This window comes from Triturus cristatus, chromosome 12 (genome assembly GCF_964204655.1).
Source record: "Triturus cristatus chromosome 12, aTriCri1.1, whole genome shotgun sequence".
Lineage (NCBI taxonomy): Eukaryota > Metazoa > Chordata > Amphibia > Caudata > Salamandridae > Triturus > Triturus cristatus.
In genome coordinates this window covers 266529373-266551998 of record NC_140595.1, presented here as the reverse complement: position 1 = coordinate 266551998, position 22626 = coordinate 266529373, and the positions used below count along the sequence as shown (strand labels likewise).

General features: G+C 44.9%; 1 long non-coding RNA gene across 1 annotated transcript in view; it reads left to right on the top strand.

The window, feature by feature from the left end:
* Positions 1-5775: 5775 nt before the first annotated feature.
* The window catches only part of LOC146775829 (uncharacterized), a 68795-nt gene continuing 51944 nt past the window's right edge, over positions 5776-22626 (top strand). Inside the window, exon 1 of the long non-coding RNA XR_014972339.1 lies at positions 5776-6860. This is a non-coding gene — a long non-coding RNA (uncharacterized LOC146775829). The remainder of the gene's footprint in view (positions 6861-22626) is intronic.

The window sequence follows — 22626 nt, the reverse complement described above, 5'->3', positions numbered from 1 at the left end:
ATCATCCTGCTTGAATGTATGACGTTACATCACATACATTCACTACTCATGGCATTACAACGCGGTCGTTACAACGACCGCATTGTTACACGCATGCCATACATCGCAAGTCATTTCAACGACTTGTTGTAGGGGGCGCGCTGGACTTAGGAATAGTATTAATTACTATTCCTACTCCAGTTTGCGCAACAGCTGAGAAGGTGTTAAATTTAAAATGCAACACATTTCCTAGTGTTGCACGCCCCCTACAGCAAGTCGTTGGTACGACTTGCAGTGTAATGGCATGCGTTCTAACAACTGCATTGTAAGTTACCGCGTTGTGTTTACAGCATTGTAAACAGTGTTTCCCTGCTTCTTCTACACGCTACGCTTGCTCTGAAAAATCTTCAAATGGACTCTCACTGAGTCCTGAAAGACGGTCATCCACACACTCGTCAGCAGCAGAATCGACTATGGCAACGCACTCTACGCCAGCATCACCCAGAAACTACTCAAGAAACTTCAAAACATCCAAAACACCTCCGCCAGACTCATTCTCAACATCCCTGTGAGACGTTGGCCTGGTATATGCTGTCCACTAATTAAAGTGGGCACCTTGTACCAGTCCAAACAACCCTTATGGTGATTAGGTTAAAGATAACCTTTATGAAAGCTATCCTAGTGGTAGCTATGGAGAGCAGCCTTCAGGCTTAATCTTGAAGGAATGTAAAGCAGCTTGTTTTACCAGATCAGGGCCTTCTAAGTGACCAAAGGAAAGGAGAACCACACAAGTGTTATATAAAATATATGTATTGATTACTAAACACTCTACTAATCTCTATACGAGATTAGAGTACAAAGCACACAATACTTAATTAATAGAACGACAGTAAATAGCACAATACACTGCGGGCTCCAGGGGGAGACCGAACCATATACTAAAAAGATGGTGTAACAACAACGACTTCACTAGACACAGTGCCTAGAGCAGGTAGAGTCGCTGGGACCCCAAGGAACCACCCAAAGGAGTGACACAGGGAGCCCATGTCGGACGGGTGCAGTGTGTGAACACAGACACAAGCTCAGTACAACTCTATGGGAAAGTCGCGGTTGGAAAATGACAGTTTAAGGACACTTCAGAGAGGACTTCAAGCAAACCCTTTGGAACATAGAAGGTTGTATGGCCAGCACCCTTGTGAGTACCGAGGTACCCGTGTTACCTATCCCAGAGGAGCCAGGTGCATAGGGGTCAAGTGGTTTCGGAAACCCTCGTCGTTTTAAATGGCGTGGTGCGAAGAAGTGCTGCTGCCGGGAAGATGATAAGTGTCCGGTGGAATCCAGGCCTAAATCCGAGGTGAGAAGAACCTGAAAGCAGAGGGGACAGAGTCTGGGTCACTTTGGGGTGGCCAGGGGCTCGATAGACGAATGCCCACCGATGTCGGATGCTTCAGGTGTGAAGATAGGATGCTTGAATCTGCAGCCACGGGGACCAGGAGATGTCGACGATGACCAAAGTCCGGAGGTGAGCTGCCCCATGAAGGATGTCGAGTACTGAGGGGTCAGTGTCCGGATCAAACACCAACAAGCCTTGGCAAAGGCAACCCATGCGGGCAGAGAAAACAAGTTACGGTGAGGACCAGCACGGTCCTGGGGACTCTCCAAGCTATGGGGAGTCAGGCACTTCTGGAGCAACCAGGGAAGCCCAAGGAAATTCAAAGTGACCCTCGCTAGGACTCTCAGGCCAACGGACCAGAGATTGCAAAGGGACCTCGAGCTGAATCACAAAGCACCAGCCCACAGAGCACTTGTGGAGTGGAGGCTGGAGATCTTCAGTGGAAATACTGCTCGGGTCGGGACTACACGCAGTCCAAAGCACAGCCTCAGGGATCACCAAAAAGCATATGCTGCTGCAAAAGTACACGGTGCACAGGGGTTCCGGTTGCACGGTCCCCACGAGGGATACTGGTCTCAGGATTGCTGAGAGAGCAGATCAACCTCAGAGACGCTTGGGAACCCACCTCCTGTCTTGCAGAAATCTTCGGAGTCCTCAGGAGCTCGGGAGATGCAAACCGGTCAGATGCATTTAGGTGCCTGAGACTGCAGGGGAGTAACTCCTTTACTCCAAGGGAGATTCTTCTGTCGTCTAGTGAAGTGTAGACCGTCGAAGTACTTGGTTTCTGCTTGCAGAGTTTTGTCCAGGTAACATCCAAAGTCCTGTAGTCAGGTTTCCTACTTTATACCCAAGGAAGGGGTGGGGCTAACTCTTGGGACTCACCTAGGGGAGGGTCAGGACAGAGGGGTGGCTACACCCATGTCCTTTGTCCAGTTTCGCACCAGAGCAGGAGCAAATGGCTCCTACAACTGGTTTGAGATTGATTATGCACAGGGACACCAAATGTGCCCCCAGTGCAGACTTTCGGGCACTCTATGTCAGTTAATGCAAGGCGGTGAAGTGTCTCACCTGTGTTTCTGCAGAGACGCCCAGGAACTGATGACAATATCCACAACTTCCCCCAATCACCACGCAAGCATATCAGACTCTATACTGTAGAGGTGACTAGGGGAAGAAGGGAAACAAAACAAGGATAGAGAAAAGGGGATGACTGTCGTGTTCAATCTCTGCCTTCAGTTGCTTCACTGTGGGTCGCTACAAGACAAGAAGGAGGGGTTAGCTAACAGATGAGACGATGTGTCTTGTCTAACCCTCCCAAACTGGTGCTATAACTTAATTCTCCCTTCTTCTTCTTGGGCATGGAAACTTATAAAATGCAACACCACCCAGGAGGCTGTAAGAACAAGTATAGTGCACTTAATATATATATGTATATACTGTAAACACAGAGAGTGTAAGTATGAGATTCAGGCTCACCTATAGTTCATCCCTGCTAACCTATAAGGTAATCATGCTGCACTCTTATCGCCAGAATATCAGGATTCTTTAGACCATTCAGAGGAATTGCAGCAGTTAGAACAGTAACGATACAAAAAGGAAAAGGAAAGAATGACCTTCAATTGTTACCAGAGTTCAGGTGTACTTGGCGTGGTCATCTGTAGTCCGGTGTATTCACAGTTGGGTCGCAGTGACGGTTCGAGGATAATGGGGTGGAGCAACCACGTTCGGGAGACAAAGGAAAAGCGGGAGCAAAGAGCAGGGGATAACCTTGCCGAGAGATAGCACGGAATGCCTACAGTCTGGCCGCCCGTCGGGACACTGGTTCAGCAACCGAGCTAAACCCAGGCCCTGCAGGTAGACCAAACTTAAAGCTCGCGTCACTACTCCACAGCGGAACCCCTCTCAATGCCCTCCTGACGTCAGGGCTGCGCCGCCTAGAAATCGCCAACACAGGATATTAAGGAACGGGATGGAGGTTCCAAGGCGCGATGAGGCGTAAGGTACCAACGGGACTGAGTTCAACGGGACTGAGTTCAGAAGGACAACGGGATCGGGGTTTTTGGAAACGGGTTTCTTCTAGAGATCAGATGAGCTTCGGATATCTGGGGCTTCAGTAATCAGTACGCAAAGCGCTTCTTCCGGGGGAAGCCAGGCTTTTATTCCTGCCTGACTCCTCCGCGCATGCGTGTTCTCTAGGCGCCATCTTTGGGTTGGCGCGGCGCGTGGCGACAGTCCTGACACTCTAAGAGTGCATCCACCCATCCCCAATACACTAAAGCCTGTCTGGGAGGTGGTCACACCTCTGTGACAGGAAACCTATTGTCAGGCCTTCCTCTGCTCGGGCTTGGCTCAGCAGCAGGAGGGCAGACTCTTGTCTGTGGCTGGCAGCATCCATTTGGTGATGCCCAGGTCGAGAAAGCTGGTACCGGGTGTACCGGTGTTTCACATAAGTCCCTCTAGAAGGGTGGAATCATAACTCCCCCGCCAGCTACTGGCAAGGAGGTATGATTCCAAGGTGTTTGACATCAAACACAACATGTTTCTAACCAGCCGTTTTAAAGTTAGCATTTACTGCGAGGTTATACTGCACTTAAATATATAGGATTGGCTGCATCACAGACAACCCTGAAAAATAGGTTCCGAAAGCTGCAGAGGGGCATGCAGGGGCACCCTCTCACATAAAACCCATCTCCCTGCCTTCAGGATTGATAAGGCCTGCCGTAGGGGTGACTGATAGGTTTATATATGCAGTGATTTAGAATAGATATATGTAACCTATATCTAAGTAAGGGGTGCATGCACCACCTTAAACAGGCTGCAGTAGAAGACCTGTGGTGTCATTTTGAATGGCCTCTCAGGGGTGGCACAATACATGCTTCAGCCCCTGGGAGGCCTCTGGGATACCTATGCCCTGGGTACATTGTGTACCATATACTAGGGACTGATAAGGGTACCCCAGAATCCAATCTGGAGTGTGCCTAAAGTACATGCAATCAATTTAGAGGAGAAAGCAGATAGACTGGGGCCTGAATAGCAGGATCCCAGTCAGTCTAAGTCGAAAACAGTGATACATCAGCAAAAAGTGGAGGTAGCTATAAGAAGCAGATCCTACTCTCCTACAATCCCCGCCGCAGCCACATCTCCAGCCAACTAAGAGACCTCCATTGGCTCTCAGTCAACAAAAGAATCACCTTCAAGCTCCTCACACACACACCTACAAAGCCCTACACAACACCTGCATACCTAAATGACCGGCTCACATTCCACGCCCCCACCAGAGACCATCACTCCCCCTAACTGGCCCCGGCTGCCATCCCACATAACCGCAAGACCACAGCCGGAGGAAAATCCTTCTCCTCCCTCACAGCAAAGACCTGGAACACCCTGCCCCTCCACCTCAGGGAATCTCCGTCAGTGCGTCAATTCAGGAAGAACCTCTAGACCTGGCTTTTTTGACTGAACCACCGTGCCCTCGACGGATCAGCAGCTCGTTCCCCCAGCTCCTTGAGACCCTTACAGGTGAGCAGTTGCACTATACAAGCCATAATTGACTGAATTATGAAAATATAGTGTGGTATTTTAATGACATTAATATTATTTTTTTGAATCTATATTTATTAAATATTGTAATAACTATGTAATTCGTATTTTTTACATAGATATATAATTTTTATATTAACATTTATATATTTTTTTATTTAATACGGTTCTTAAAATATTTTGTGTGTTTGAAGTGATCTATTCTCTCTCTACTGTTGCAGAGACTAGAGTGGGAATAGTACATTTTGACCCCTGCTGAGCACAACCTTTTCCCTACTGTTACACACACTGGAGTGGGAATAGTAAATTTTACCCCTCTGCAATCCAACACTTTCCCCACTGTTGCACTGACTGGAGTGGAAATAGTACATTTTACCCCTGCTAAGATCAACGCTTTCCCTACTGTTGCACAGATTGGAGTGGGAATAGTAAATTTTACCCCTCCTGAGTCCAGCGTTTTCTCTACTGTTGCACAGACTGGAGTGGAAATAGTAAATTTTACACCTCCGCATTCCAGCACTTTCCCTACTGTTGCACCGACTGGAGTGGGAATAGTAATTGTCATTCATATTATAAGTTTAAAGAAACAATATTTTTGTGTTAGATATTTTTGACTCAATATTTATATACCATGATATTTATGGTTTTTATATTTTGTCAGTGAACCACTATTTGCTATACCTTTTCAAAATGAATGACTGCTGCTAGGTTTTGTTTCGTTACAGTAAACATATGCCCGCCATGTTTAGAAGGCAACATAATTTCTTTTTTCTACTTATATTCTTTTAATTCATCTTGCATGTGTTGTTGAGTTTGTATGTGTTTTATTGCATTTGTCAGAGGGTGAATGGAAGGATGCGTCAGTAGACTGATGAATGGACATATGAGTGCAAAGGTTAGTGACCAATTGCATGTTTGGTGACTTATTGAGTTGAGACCATCAGTGACATTAGAGGCACTTTCATTCATAAGCCAGACATATTGGCTTTGCCAATGCTTGTCTACTATGGATTTGCACAATCACTATTGCACTGACTATAAGTAAACTACCTGTTAGGGCAGGTGGTCAAGCAAAGGGAGTAGTTTTCTTTCTTGCTTTATTTCTCGGACAAAGGACTCGTTTTGGACTGCTGCTGAACGTGTTCCCATGGATCCCAGTAGCTTGCAGAAGGAACATAATCCAAGCTTTGATCCTGAGTAGAATTGACTATGGAAATGCATTATATGTTGGCATGGCCGATGGTTTGTTCTCAAGGCTTCAAACCGTCCAAAATACAGCTGCCAAACTTATTTCCAATGTAGGTAACTGGAGCTCAGCATCTTCTTGCTTAGACCAGCTTCAAAGGCTACCAGTCCTCAAATGAGCCATCTTTGAGTTACTGTGCAACACACACAGAGCACTTTATGGTAACAGCCCAAGGCTGTTGCTAAATAAAATTAATTTTTACCAACCTACTCGGAATCTCAGATCAGCCAGTAAGGCATTAATATCCTGTAAAAGAATTATGAAATCCCGGCCTGGTGGATGCTCTTTTAATATTTTTGCCACCACTCATTGGCATAGGCTCCCTCAGGATCTATGCACTGTGTTGGATTTGCTGACTTTCAGAAAAAAGTTGAAGACATGGCTGTATCCACTTTAGGCTGTTGATCTGAACCAGTCATTGACTCAGTCTAGCACCGGAATATTCTTCTTGGGGTGAGTTGTGTGCTTTACAAATACTAAATACAAATTACAAGTATTGTCTGTCATGAAGTAATGTTATCATGATGCAACAGAATATCATGATGTTTGGCAATGTTCCTAATAATAACCAACATTTTGTTCTTAGATATGAAGATGCCAACCTGGAACCACCTGTGGAGTTTTCTTATAAACTCCAAGCTTTAACATACAGAGTCCCTCAGTTGTGTCCCACTCTGAATAATATGACACAAAAAATTAAAGGTAAAGCTGAATGTGTGCATGTGGTGATGATGCTATATTTATCTAGAATTAGTAGTGCAGGGAAGCAAAGAAAGTACACTGTGTGAACACTAAGGACTCACTGTGATATAGACATATTTTTTTAATAAGTATTTTTATTGGTTTCAAACTTCAAATCACATACATTGGTAGTCATATATCGCAGCCTTGTTACATCAGGTACACAAATACAGTCATTCTTTTCAAGAGAATACGCACTGTGCCTTGACATTTCCATTTCCTTAGTCGGGGAAACACACAATTCTCCTCGGTATGCGTTCCACTTGCTCCATTTTTTTATCCCACTTCTTGGAACACCCTCTAGATTTAAACACCTCTTTTTCTGCAATCATACATTTATCTAAGTCGCGTGCCCAGGTCCCTGCTGATGGTCCCTCTGCCACTCCCCACTTCATTGCTATTGCCGTTTCACCAAGATATACCCCAGTGTGGCCAGTTGCTGTTCCACTTCCGTAATGTCAGTAGCCTCCCAGATGTTGAGACGCTCCAGTGGCGGTGTAAGGGTTAGCTCTTTCCCTAGTGCACTCTGCTTATGTTTGGTCGCCCTTTCCCATATGGGTCTTATTAGTGGACAGTCACACATGGTATGGTAAAAGGTTGCCTCTTGGTGACAGCCTCGTAGACATAGTGTATCCTGCCTGGCACCCATCTTCACTAAAGTTACCCCAGTGAGATATGTCCTGTGTAGGGTTTTTAACTGGATCAGATGGAGGTGCAAAGTGATAGCTGCCTCTCTTGGGGACATGAGCGCTGTTTGCCAATCATTATCTTCGATGTGCCCTACGTCCACCTGCCACCTGTTTCAGAGAGTGTGGAACGAGTCCGGCAGATTATTGCATAGTTTACGGTATGTTAATGACATAGCTTTGTTTAAAATCGGTTCAGAAAGTAATCTGTCTTCTAAGGGGGATGCTTCCGGTACGTTTTTTAAGTCTGGGAGTGCTGTTGTAAGTGCATGACAGCCCTGCAGATAGCGAAAAACCTCCCCTTGGGCTAATTCATACTTCTCCCGTAGCTCCTTAAAAGTGAGGATTTTGCCCTTTTTTTACTAGATGCTAGATGACCTATAGTGGAGATTCCAATTGTGTCCCATTGATCAAATCCTGGTTGATGACACAAGAGTCCTAGCTTTTGAGTAGACCACAATGGCGTGGTCTGAGTCAGCACTTCTGTCCAGCCAAGACGTCTAGGTGCCAATCACCCGATTTCATCCGTGTGTGCCATCGGGCCCAGGTACCTCCCTTTCCTGGCTTTCGTATACAAAGCTCCCACGTACCCCTCCCTACCCATCTGATATCTATCTAGCATGTATGCAGGGTCTATCGGAGAGCGGCATATCCAGTGATTCACTACCACCAACTGCAAGGCCCAATAGTAAAGTCGGATATCGGGGAGGGCAATCCCTCCATCGTTCCACCCCTTGGTTAGTTTATTTAGCGCTATACGAGGCGCTCCTCCATGCCACAGTAATGTTCTAATGTCACTCTCCACCCTCCTGAAGGAGGAATCGGAACCTTTGTAGGATGAATAAGAAACGTGGGAGAACCAGCATCTTAAATAGGGCCGCCCGACCCAGCAAAGAAAGGGGCAGGGATCTCCAATGTTTAACATCACTACGCAGCCTGTCCAAGGTAACAGCAAGGTTTTTGTCATGGAAGACCTGGGGATCTGTGGTTATAAAAACCCCCAGGTAGTGGAATCCGTCACAGGCTATCTCCACCTCACTACCTGGCGGAAGTTTAGGAACTGGACCCTGAAGGAAAAAAAGTATTTGCCAAAATTCGTACAAATATTTAAAATTCTATGCACTGATTTATAGGGGGACTCTAAGTATAACAGGATATCGTCCGCATATAACGATATCCTGTCTTCATGGCCGTCTTTCCATTTCAGCCCTCTAAGCAGTATGTCACCTCTTACCAAATGTGCGCAACCTTGTCTGGCGCCTCATCCTAACGTAAAAGTTCTGGACGTGTGGTTGTTAACCCTGACTTGGCCTCACAGTTCGGTATAAAGCAGCCTAATCCAGCCCAAGAATTTGGGGCCGAACCCCAAATGTCTTAGCGCTTCAAAGAGATATGGCCAAATGTCTTAGTGCTTCAAAGAGATATGGCCATTCTATAGTCGAATGCCATTGAGGCATCCAGGGACAACACTACTGCATCTTCTGCTATGTATTTCTGTTGCCCCAGGACATTGTGAAGGCGGCGGATATTCAATGCCGTGTTCCTCCCTGGGACAAAGACAGATTGGTCTGGTGGACCAAAGATTGGAGTATGGAGATCAAGCGGGAGGCCAGGATTTTTGCTTCAACGTTAATTAAAGAAATTGGCCTATAAGAAGAGCAGCTATCGGCTGGTTTCCCCGGCTTCCAAATGACAACGATAGAAGCCAGACGTTAGTCTCCTGGCAGGATTCCTTTTTCGAAACTTTCATTGTACATGTCTTAAGTGGGGCGCAACGTGTAAGGCCACCGTTTTCAGAAATTCGATAGGGACCCCGTTGGGTCCAATTGCCATCCCTGGTTGCACACTACAAATTACCTTTCGGATTTCATCATCTATAAAGGTCCTCTTCGATTGCGTCCCTGACAGGGTGCTAGCAGTTGACGGGAGTCCTCTGCCGTGTATGCAGTCGAGGAGGTATAAACCTTCTCCAAGTGTGTAGTATAGTTGCTATTTCCTTTATAGGCTCTGCGCATTGGAATAATATATGCTATAGTTGTGGCATAGGACTGAGGTCAGTATGCCTCTATCAAGTACATTACTTTGTGTGCCAGCTAACTCAGAGGCCACTAGAAACTCCTTGAATAAACAAGAAGGGAGTAGTTGCTGGCAACCACATAAACATGACAACTTTGCTTCCCTTTAGAATCGGAACAGGTCTCAGAATTGTGAAAACAACAGATAACAGTTTCACTCAGTCAATCGTGCATGCTTAGTTTCTTCAGAGTTACACAGAAATAGATTGACGGGCGTTTCAATAAAAAGGATTTATGGAACAGTCTTGTTTCTCATGTAAGAGATATGAGCTGTTACAATCGCAAGACAGTATGCGAGATATAATATGTACAGTGTAAGCAGTAAAAATAAATAATACTGCAATAGCATTGTCTTCTAGCTATGACATATATTCATATACACATACATAAATAACATCTAAATAGTTCTACCCCAGTGTACCTAACCTAAGTGTACAAGGTAAGAAGTAGGTGCTGTATTCTATAGTATGGTAAGCTATAGTTTTGCAAATGCAAAGAGTCCCTCTAGGTTCTAGTCCGCTCCATACCTTAGAATGAGAGAGATGGGAATCTCTTTCCTGGTCTCAAACTCTAACACCCCACAAAGGGAGTCAGAACACTGGAAGCTGGAATCTCTGCGAGCAGGGATGACAGTGTCTGATCAGTGTGTCAGGCGGGGACTCAAATTCCTTCCAAACTTGCTGTGGCGAGCCTTATCGAGCTATGCAGCCGAGCCGTGGTTTGCCATGGTAAGGGAAGGTATATTTATACCTGGAAAGTGCTTAGGAATGTTAGCATTGACGTAAAGTCGAGCAGAGGAAGACGTCATGAATGAACCCCTAAGCTATCATATGGTCTGGGAATTCCCTGCACTCAGATCACTGTGGGAGGGGGCAGCGACTAAGCTTCATACCGCGCTGGGGAAAACATTGACCCTCACACCTCAGTTAGGCCTACTTAATATATGGGAAGCCACAGACCTCACCGAGATCGAGCAGCAGATGGTAACGTTGGGCTTCACTTTGGTCAAGCGAGAGATAGCACACCACTGGGGGGCTGCTGAGGCACCATCCATACGAGTGTGGGTACAGGAGCTCGACAGATGCATGATAGCTGAAAAAGAAGTGTTCATCATTAGAGGGTGCCCCAGAAAGTGGGAGAATCAATGGAAGGCGTGGAATAGCTATAGAGGGTCCCTATGCACATCCCCGTTGGTGGACCTGACGTTAAGGCGGAAGGAACTTAGAAAAGTGTTAGCATTGTGAATGTACTATTACATATGTTATTCATTTTGGTGTGCTATGGTGCTGCGGACATAAAAGTGAATCTATCTGTGTGCCTGACAAAATTTATTAAAATATTATTCCAAAAAAAAAAAAAAATGAATGAACCCCTAAGGAATAGTACTTCATGCATAATAGATGAGTTTTTGGAGAAATCAATAATCCTAGCTAGGGAAAGTCCCAAAGGCTTAAGGGTCTGGTTTTTAAGAACTCAATGTGCCGTTGGGATGGACGGATGTAGGTGACCATGCCTGTATTTGGATAGCATGGCTAATGCCTAAATAAGGACTGGGATTCTATGCCTAAATAAGGGCAATGAGAGTTGTGCCTATATAAAGACATGATTTAGGAAAACGTATATACGGACATCTAAATCGAAACACAACACCCACTCCACTAACGAATCATCAATAGTACTAAATGCTAAACATTAAAATGCTAAACAGAGAAAATTGAGTACCACATGTTGCTAAAAACATTTGTAAAAGTATACTAACAAACTTTTTATGGACATGAAACGCAAAGGTGCTGTACATATTAAGCAATGTTTCATTCTAAGCATATATTTACAGTGGAAGCTAAATGAATGAACAGAAATATATACACATATGATGAAATGGTTCACAATTACATAAGAAAAGATCAAAAGCCATTTCATGTCAGGTTACATAAATGAAATTGTTGTGAATAAAAGGTGATAAGGTATCCCTGGAAGTGTTCAAAGAAGTCTGTTCTCTATGAATAGTTCTACTTTAAGCATATTACTTTGCCATAAAAAGAAAATTCAAATTTAGAGAGAAAAAAAAATTGTATGAAAAAAAGTTCCAAGGTTTGTCTTTGTTTTGAAAAATGAAGGCCAAATTCATAGCTTTCCCAGTACACTGTGAGCAGAATCAAAAGACAGTGTAAGGGGCTGGTGAAAACATGAAATCCTCTATTCCAGTAGACAAAAGATCGTCTACCGATGTCAGTGATAGTTGGAATATCTTGTTTAGAAGATTAACTGCACATAGATGTGCAGCATCGCCAGTAGCAATGTTCCTTTCCAATGTTACCTGTGTGCCTGTTGATACATCTCGTACCTCAGCAGTAGCATGTTGCGTCTGTGAGATCTCAACGAATGCCGTTATCAGGATTGGTAGCTTCTGGGAAAACACAGAGCATGGGCCGTTATCGGGTCCAGCAGAGTATCAATATCCATTGGCATAACTGATGGGAGTGTTAGACAGACGTCTAGCACGCATTCTTCACCGCATATCAGGCAGCGTAGAACAGGTAAGATGCAATCTTGCCATATTGGTCTGAATGACAGAAACCATGTGGTATTAAATCTCGTAGATGAGGTAAGCCCAAAAGTTGTACTATGCGCTCACGACACTTCCTTTCCAGGAGAGCTTTGTCCAAGGTGCTGGGAGTGACGCTGGTGGATTGCCTTGCCATAGCGTAGTAGTAGGAATAAAAACAGGATTCTTGCAACGAGTTCTAGAATTAGCGGCAGACCACCAAACACCGAGTGCACGAAGTTTGGAAGGATTCCGAGGACTGCTTGAAAAGGTGTTAACTGTCCTGAACATATGGTCTTAAATACATGCACAATACAGCTCGTATCAGACATGTTTAAGATATGTCCCAACATTTCTGTGAAATGTGTTGGGCAGTTTGTACGTAACAGAGCTTGTATCTCAGCCGAAGTCCTTGCAATTTGTAGATCATAGGTTTCTTTGGCCGAGGTCAAAGGAACGGTTTGTTGTAAAAGAATGGCTTTCATTCTGCTTAAAGTATCAATTTGTATAGAGGAGATGTTCAGTGAAGGCCATAAAGGCGACTTCCTGACTGTGTCTATTTGGGGGAACAAAACTTGCATACAGCAAGTGACCCTGGAGCCAACCGTTACCAGATATGGGATGCCTGGCAACATGCCACAACAGCTCAGATCATTCAACATGAGGCGACTCCCATTTGAAAGTTAGCCAAAGATTGGATTAATCACAGCGGCTGGTGAACCTTGCAGGTGGCAGGATAAATTTGCAGTAGAACCGCTACTGGCCCCGTGTAAACTAATATTCCGACATATGAGTGAACCTCTCAGTGCATTTTCACAGTGTGTACTCCTAAGAAACACTTCACGCCCCCCCACTCCAACATCTGTGTGTGTAAGGTAAATCCCAGGATGTCTTCATGTATTCTTTACCCAACCTTTCATATTTGCCTGCTTGCATTCGTTTGAGGCAATACTGAAAATGGAAAGTTGTAACAGGCAGAGTTATTTTGCCATGAATGATCCATTCTGTAGCTGGTTTTTCTGCTACCGTTAATGGCAATTTTTCCAGTTTTTCAATGCTCAGCATTGTATACTTTGCTCCCCTTTGTGCCAGTTCGATCTGTTTATCCGTGAGAATGTATTCTGAAAACCGAGACGACGTGTTGATGAAACGCCAAGGCACATAGCCTGCACGCATGTTTTGTAGAGTCCAGCCTAATAACAGAATAGAACGTAATTGAGACTGGCCTTGTCGCAGCAGGACCAAAGCTAGTTCCACTGTGTCTATAGCAGAGGATAAACTGTTTTCCAGTGAATATATCCTAGATGACAGTCGTTAACCCATTGTCGACCACAGCGAGAGATTTCTCTAAACGAATACGATCAATTTCTCGTATTCTTTCTGCGGCGTCTGCTTGGGTAAACTTCCATATTTCATTATAAGCAGCATAAACGCCGGCATATATGAAACGTTTTTGACGCGGTTTTCTTGGACCTAGCAAGAAATCCCTAAGGTCTGCGTCTTCTTTAAGGAAAGATAAGTGTTGTTTCACATCCTCTAGTGTAGATTTCTGTAGCCAATCAAACATAATTTTCCTACACTGTATGTTGTTACTACCCCTGGATGCTGTCTTTGAACATAACATGGGTCTGGCCTATTGATTGTAAAACCCTGTATTCTGTTCAGGAATCTTTCTTGACAGATGTTTGTGTCTGTGGGCCAGAGCAACCATTTTTCCCATTCAGGATCTGATCTGTTTTGTAAAATAGTATGTACGTCGACTTCCCCCTGTGTAGTGCTATTACTTGCAGGTGTAGGTATGGACGGTGTGTTCATGTCTTTGATCTTGGCTAACCCAAGGCAAGACATTTGTTGGACAGTGTCATTCAAAAACATTATTTGCTGTGGGATGATGCAGGTTCTAAACAAAGCTTCTATCCCCCGCACTTGCCAATCTTTTGTACCCCAGACAGATTTTGTGTCAATTGTGTCTTTCCAAAAGTCAAAACCCTGTCTAGACAGTTGGGCAATAAAGGCTGCAGAATAAATCTGTTTTGTATTAGTTAACATATTTTTCGTTCCTGTTTTGTTCATATTTTTTAAGTAAAATGTTTCCGGATTGGATATATTGTACCCTGAAAAATATGTAAACTTCATTGACAATGTTTCCATTGGTTATACATAAATACATTTCTAGGTGTTGCAGATCTATGCAAGAAATTATGACCATAGTAGTTGTAACAATAAAGCTGTTCATAGTCTGTTGAAACGTATTCATGGTTAGAGAATGCAGCAGACCTTTCAAGATCAGACATCATGTTATTAACAGTCTCAAAGTCCCAATCATCAGAATAGGTACTGGAGGTAATAAAGTCACTTCATGAAATTTTAAGTAAGTGTGGAATCTTCAAAAGTTCAGACGGGCCGAATATATCATAATCCGTTTTTCCCCAAACTATACCATCTTGTATAGAAACGGCTGTGATGTTCACTGCAAACAAGTCTCTTGCTTCACGATGGGATGATTTATGTGGTTTCAAAAGTAAGTTCAAATTTTTACTTTGTGTCCAAGTGAATATATCTTCTATTTATCAGCATGCTCAGAGTCATTACTAAAGCTAGCCAAAGCAGAAAGAAAAGTATTCCAGAAATAATCCAAAATTCAATCCATGGTGAAACCAGATAAGTCTTTTTCAGGAGATGAAAAAAGTCTTGTGCTCGTTCTTTAGAAAGTTCTTTTAGTTGGCATTGTTTCCGGTTCGCTTGGATCCTCAGAAAACGTATCAAAGTTAATGAAATAGCCAGAGGCAGTTCTGTCAATGGTTGAAATTGCATCAGGATTCGTTGAAATTGCTGGCACCAGTTGATCACGTGTTACGTTGGTATAAACAGGTATATCAGGATGAACTGTTATTTGGGTTTCAAGAGGAATGAGTTCCATAGCATTGTTGCTTAGTCCTTCATTTCTTACTGCTGAATTCTCGATGGTGAGGAGTCTTTCAGTTTGAACCTCTTGGATAGTAGCTAGAGGAGTGAGTCTGCTACTTTATTTATTTTTTATTTTCGGAGTTTTATATAGAGCTTACAAGACCCGGGGGTATCAGAGCGCTTTACAACATAAATGAATAGAAAACATAAACAAAATAGTACAGTGAGTATCATTTGTGATATGGTGGCCAAAAAGATCGAGGTCATTGGCCAGATGTACAGAGATGGTAGTTGAGGAGAAGTTCTTTTAGTTGTCTACTTGGTCGAAGTCCACAAGGCCTACTGCTTAGTATTGGCAACATAGTGTGGTTTGATGAGGTCGATTGACACAAATCTTTTCTCCTTTTTTCCAGCAAGGGGCAGCAGAAGTACTGTTCTTGTTCCGTGGATGGCTAGGACAGGTACTGGTTGTCTGTAAGAATGTCCAAATTCCTTCTTGTCCGCGATCTTCTCTCTGACTAGATCCCCAAGCTTTGGGATCCAGACAGGCCTTGCTGGGACGGCTGGGATTTCCCCAGTGGTGGCTGGCTTCAGGAACACGTTGCTTTGTTTCGATCTTAGTTCATTTAAGTCCTGTAAAACAGCCAAACGATCTTTGATATCAAATGTTTTTTTTCCACCACTGTGCCTCCACATTCAAGATCTGGAACCCACATTCTTGTCCCAAATAAGATTTCATATGGAGTGACCACCCACCCCCCCCCTCCAAGAACTTTTTGGCAAATTATTTAATGAGCGTTGGACCCCATAAAGATGTGTGACCCACCCATCACCCGAACCTAATACCCTAGCTGTTATAGACTGCTTTATGTCCCGGTTTTTCCTTTCCACAACAGAATTTCCCTCAGGATGAAACAGAGAGGAGTACCGCAATGCAACGCCCAAACTGGCCATGGCTTGTTTGTAAGCTCGAGAGCTAAACGCAGGGCCCTGGTCAGAATGTAGCGTGCAAATTGCGCATGTGCCGATAAAGACTTACAAAACATTTAGAACAGTTTGAGCGTCAGCTGAGCGCTGAGGCCACATCCATAGGAACCTTGAACACTAATCCACTGCGACCATGATATATTTATAGTTTCCATCCCTTTGCAAGGGACCACAGTGATCCAGGTAAACACAAGCTAATGGTTTATCTGGAATTAACAGGAGTGTCTGCGCAGGACGTTTCACTGTAGAGACTTTCATCTGTTGGCATATTTCACATTCCAAAACATAATTTTCGGTCTGTTTCCTAATCCCGGGCCACCAATATCTTTGTTTTAATAACGATACTGAGGCAGAAACACCTGCCTGGGCAGAGGCTATCCCTTCATGTGCTGCTAGGATTAGTCCTAATCTACGTTCCATGTTTGGAATTACCCTGTTCCCCACTCCAGGGATTCGAGCAAACGGAACGTTGTTCACATCAATTATATACGAGTGGAAATTTTTTAGGTAACGCTGCACCACTGCCTTTGCTTTATGCATTGACAGCCAACAATATCACACTGTCTATTCTCATTTTTGAACGTGTGATCGCAGCAACGGAAGCCATTTGCAGAGCCCTCTTTGCAGCTTTGTTGGCCATTGAATTCCCTGCAACGGGAACGTCATCACGTTGATGACTCAGCGTGTGTAGCAAGTGAGTGTTTTGTAGTCCGTTTCGCAACTGAACTACTTGTTCCCAAAGTGTTTTATGCTTGATTGTGCCACCTTTTGCATCTTTGAAACCATTTTGAAGCCAATTCTGTAAATATTCATTATATGATTGAACACAGTAAAAAAAATCGCACACTATAAGTGTGAGGAATTCACGAGCCGTATTTTCAAGTGCCAATTTGAATGCTTGTAGCTCAGCTCACTGAGCTGTACAATCTCCTAGAGATTGTGTTTTAGTGACCATTGGTCGGAGTTTACCATTGCGCATGCGACATTTAACGATTGCGCACGCTGCACTGTAAGCTTGCTTACTCTCCGTAGTGGATTGTGCTGATCCGTCAGTATAAATTATCAATTCGTATTGATCAAGAGGAAGAATCTCAATAGGCAGAGTACATTCATGTTCCTATTGCAGGAATGCTTGTGTTTTTAAATAAGCATCAAAAACGTATTCAACATCCGTTGCAGCAAGAGAATTAACCCATTGTATCCATCTTGGATGTAAAGCTTTTGCATGTGGAATGCTCGCTTTTGTAACTGCCTCTAAGGCTGGTACCGGAGTCACGACAATAATGCGTTTCACCTGAGCTGGAGCTCTTTCTTTTGCTACAGCGGTTTGAACTGCTGTCAGAATATTTTTCTGTCGAAGTGAAGCGCATTTCCGCTTGTGTATACAAATGTGATTTGTATGCAATTGGTACTTTTTCACCTCCATTAAAAGTTAAGTAGGTGAATCCGCATTGACCCGAAATTATTCGGATCACTAAATTGCGTGTATTTACGCGTGTTTGTAAGTGATTTATTGCTAACATGTCAGCTTGAAGTGATCAGAGGATATCTGTGTGTTCCTGTGTCCAATTTTTGATTTTGTAATCAGGTTTGATTAATTTGTAGAGAGGTTTAACCCTTTCTGCGTAATTTAGAATGTAAGTTCTTCCAAAATTCAGGAAACCTAGAATCGACTAAGTTTTTCAGCGTTTTTGGAGGTTGGAGCAGCGCACACCTTTCCAAAAAGTTAGCTGCCAGGCTTTTGCCTTCACTTTAAAGTTGAATTTATAGCCCTCAGAGGCAAAGCCCAGTATAATGGTATTCACCCTGTTCAAGTGCCTATCCAGGTCATCGTCTGTCAGATAGATTTCATCGACATATGACAATGCCTCGTCATCATAAATTTGTAGTAACTCTGTTACTCCTGTTGAGAACAACCCTGGGCTGTTCTTGAACCCTTGAAGGAGTCAACAAAAGTGACGCTGGGTCCCCATTATTGAGAAAGCTGTCAAGTACCTACTTTCAGGTGCTATGTTTTGACAAAAGAAACCATTTGAAATGTCTAATGTGGTTTTATATTTTTTACACACAATGTTATTCATTAATGCTGTACTGTGTGCATTTTGCACTGCAAATGTCTTAGAACAAGTGTTCAAGTGTCTGTAATCTAAAACTAGATGATATGTATTGTCTGGTTTGGAAACAGGAAACAAAGGATTGTTCCGTGATGAGGTGCATGTTTCAATCACCCCCTGATATTCAAGTTGATCTAAGATCTCCCTGACCTTTTTTTTTAGCTTCTTGCTTAATTGGGTACTGCCTTTGTGCAGTAGGTTGATTTTTTAACTGTATCTTGTGGTGAGGTGAGTCCTCATCCCATCCTACATGATTTTTGTATAATGCTGGGGCCTGGGCAACTGCCCATTTCCTGGCATATGTATATTTTAGGTGTATTGGAACATGGTTGGAGAAGGCTGTCATTATGATGTTTTCGCCATGTAGGCACTCTCTGACAAATTCTGGTGGCCAGTCCTGTTCTGCTAGAAGTATATCATAACCCCTTCAAAGTTTTTCCCAAAAGAGTGCTCTCACGTTTCTTGATATGTCTCCCTCCATCTGGAGTGTTATTTCGTATAACCTTTTTGGAGTACTAACCCTGGTGTCTACAGTCTCAACTGTGATGTACTCATTCAAGTCCACTATCTCCAGAAGTTAGCTATTGTTACTTCTGCTGCACTGTCCAGCATTGTCTGAGCCCATTCTCTGTTCTTGAGTTTTGTTCTCAGAATTCTCGGCATGTCTGATCTTCAGACCTGCTACCTTTTTCTTAGTGAATTGAGGTTTTGGTTTGTTTTTCTGAACGTGTTGATCGTCTTTGGACTTCACGTGTTCTTTTTTGTGATCTGACCGTCCTCTTCTTTCGGATGTCTGTGACGATATCTGAAAAGTACGAGAGGAGCGTGTATCAGTATCCTGATATCTGTCAGGTTTTCTCAAATTATCCCTATTCCTGAGGTTATACCGCCTTTCAGAGGGCTCCTTTTGAGGAGACCTACCTCAGGATTGAGAACGTTTCTCTTTTAAATGTGGTTTGTTATTTTCCCACTTCTTTTTAGAAGATGTAGGATTGTGTTTAATAGAGTCCTTCTCAGGACCTTCAGACAGTTGTGGTTTCACTGTGTAATTCTATTAATTCTTGTATTTGATTAAGTAATTTCTCGTCTGACATTGCTTCAATATCAGGATGAGGTGTGTAGCCGGCTAAAATCGGCCATGTTGCTCCTGGTCTACCTAGTGGACCGAGCCTGGTAATGTGATTGTAATGTTTTAGGGTGTCTTTAAACCAGAGAACCTCGAAGGGAATATATTCCTCAGGTGGTTCATCTTCTTTATAGAAGTGAAACACTTTTGTTACTGGATTTGATCCTGGGAATACTATCCATGAATAGAATACCTCTGTCTGAAAAGATTCATGCGCCTCTATCACGAAAACTGCTCTATCACCTCTTGGAGTTAGGCCATGTTTAATAAGTTAGAGTGATGGCTCTCCTTAAATTTGGATGGATGTTTATAACACCCTCATCGGTTTCATTTAAACCTGTAAGATTAAAAGCTGTTACTACTTGGTCAGTCGCAGTCTCACTGGTCACGGTATTATTATCCCCGTTTTGGGACATTGTTTTTTAAAAATGTAGAGGAAACAAAGATAAGGTGCACAATATTTTGGAACACTGTATCCTTCAACGTTGAACAAACAAAACAGCTAATACATAGGATTTCTGTCCTACTCAGCTATGGCGTATATTAACCCTACCCACTCCAGACATCTTATATAGTATGTGAGTTGGGGTCTCTGAGAAAAGCACGACTGAGCTACTTCAGTATCTGGCGTTAAATTACTGCCTTACCAAACACGTTGGGCACCTTGTAGTGTAGTTCCTATTTCCCTGATAGGCTCTGCTCATTGGAATAATGTACACTATAGTTGTGGCATAGGACTGAGGTCAGTATGCCTCTATCGAGTACATTAAACTTAATTACTTTGTGTGCCAGCTAACTCAGAGGCCACTAGAAACTCCTTGAATAAACTAGAAAGAAGTAGTTTCTGGCAACCGCATAAACATGATAACTTTGTTTCCCTTTAGAATCGGAACATGTCTCAGAATCGTGGAAAGAACACAACAGTTTCACTCACTCAATCGTGCATGCTTAGTTTCTTCAGAGTTACACAGAAATAGATAGGCGGGCGTTTCAATAAAAAGGATTTATTGAACAGTCTTGTTTCTCGTGTAAGAGATATGAGCTGTTACAGTCGCAAGACAGTATGGGAGATATACGTACAGCGTAAGCAGTAAGAAGAAATAATACTGCAATAGCATTGTCTTCTAGTTATGACATATATTCATATACATACATAAATAACATAGGCTAAAAAGTGGATACTCGTCTGATGCTTCTAAATAGTTCTACCGGGGGGGCGTGGCCAAGATGGCGGCTTCAGCAGACGTGTTGCTCTGAAGCTCCAGCTGATGGCCCGCTAAAGCACCGGCTTTTGGCCGTTTTAGCTGTTGCTGGCTTAAGCACCGGGGCTGGCCTGGCTGCGGGGCGCTTTTCCGGTGCCGTTGAGGAGCCCAGGAGAACGCAGTTCTGGCGGTGCGAGATTAGCGGCTGAGGGCGCGACCTACCCACGGGGCCTCGATGTGAGGCCCTGAGATAACCGGCGGTGCGGAGGTTTGCCCGGACGGCGGAGAGGCGGGCTCCATGGGCCCCCGACCGGAGCAGCGGCCAGCGGTGGTGATTCCGGGCCATCAAGAGAGTGACAACTGACGGCGGAATCAGAGTGGCGCATCAGCTGAGGTCCTGCTGCGGAAGGGGGAGGAGACGGGCGCTCCCGCCCGCCATCTTGTGAGTGTCTTTGCAGGGCTCAGCCACGCATGAGAATGGTTGAGGGCCCAGTGGCGATACCGGTGCCCTCCCGTTGCGGCGCCGCCGAGGGAACGGTCAGCGACATTGCCCACAGCTCAGCGTAGGGAGGAGGAAAGATGTGGGGTCGGGCGGCCACCGACCGCCGAAATGAAGATACCGGGGCACTGGGAAGTAGAGGTGGCCCCGGCCTGAACATACTCCCAGGGCCCCAGCCGGCGATACGCCTGACAGCAGAAGACTCCCTACTTTGTCGAGAGTGGGGAAGTGGAACCCTGCCGACAGCACAACAAAAAATAAAGAAGTGGCCGCCATTTTGCAGTGTGTGGGGGCGAGGCTGTGGCATGTTGGAAATCCTGCGGCCTGGTCCAGGCCTCCTTGCCGGGTGCTTCCCTGAGTGGAGTTGGAGAGCGGACCGATTCAACAGGCCCACCACGGGGTTTGACGTCGGAGATCCCAGCTGAGACACAGGGGGAACACCATCCGCCTGACACAGGGGAGCGCACCAGAGGGACGTGGGCGAGCCCGACGCTGGTCGAGGGCCCTGGGGACCTAGTGGAACATTCCCACGCCGGAGTCAGCAGTTGATGGGCCCCAGCTGAAGGAGGATCAGCCTCACTACACGGAGCTGAGGCGACAAAAGACTTTCTCAGGCAAGTGACACTTTTCAAATGCGCCTAGGTAGCAGGGAGGAGCGGCGGGGGAGACCACCACTGACAGTCGTGGGCTGCTCACGAACCGGGGTGATCCCAATAGCACGAGGCCGAGGTGCTGAACCTCCTTAAAGCCGTCTGCGGGGGGGACGTGCCGAGCCCCCTGCTGTGGACCACATGGTTACTGCATCACCCTGACCAACTTGCCTCTGTGCCACGAAGTTTGATAGCGCCGTGTGCTGCGGGGAGGCCGGACACCGCAGAGCCCCGCGTTCCCAGAGGAAGTAGATTCGGTGCCTTGGAAGGGTCACTGTCGGGGCCCAGGCATCCAGTGGCAGGGGGAAGGGAGACGCCCAGCTACTGCGCACCACCACATGTGTTGAAGGGAGGCCCGGTCAGAGACGGGAATCGTTCCAGCCAGCTCGGGGGTTTCATCTGGACTTAGTTCTTGGCACGACATGTCCACCTCTCGGGGGTGCAGAGACAAGACCCTGAAGGACTTGTTTGCAAAAACATAGGCTGGTCAACAGGCTACCGACATGGCAACAGGCGCTGACCGCCCACGTCCGAGCGGGAGGACGGTGCGGAGCCGATCACTAAGGCATTTCTAGATTCCATGTTTGTTGCACTGAGGAAGGATATCCATACACTCAAACGGGAATTCACTGCAGAGATTAAGGATGTCCGCAGAGACATGGATGGCATCGGCAAAAGAGTCGCCAAACTGGAAGTCAAGAGTGACGGGAGGGATACAGAGCTTGCGGCATTGCAGCTGGAGGTTCTCAGGATTCATGATCAGCAGGTAGACCTTCAGACGCACCTCGAGGACCTAGAAAACCGCTCCCGGCGCCACAATATCCGGATTCGAGGTGTGGAGATGGACGACAACACGAAAGACATTTTCAGTTACACGAGGGAGCTCTTCAATCACATTCTGGGTAGACCTCTCGAGACGGAACTACGCCTAGACTG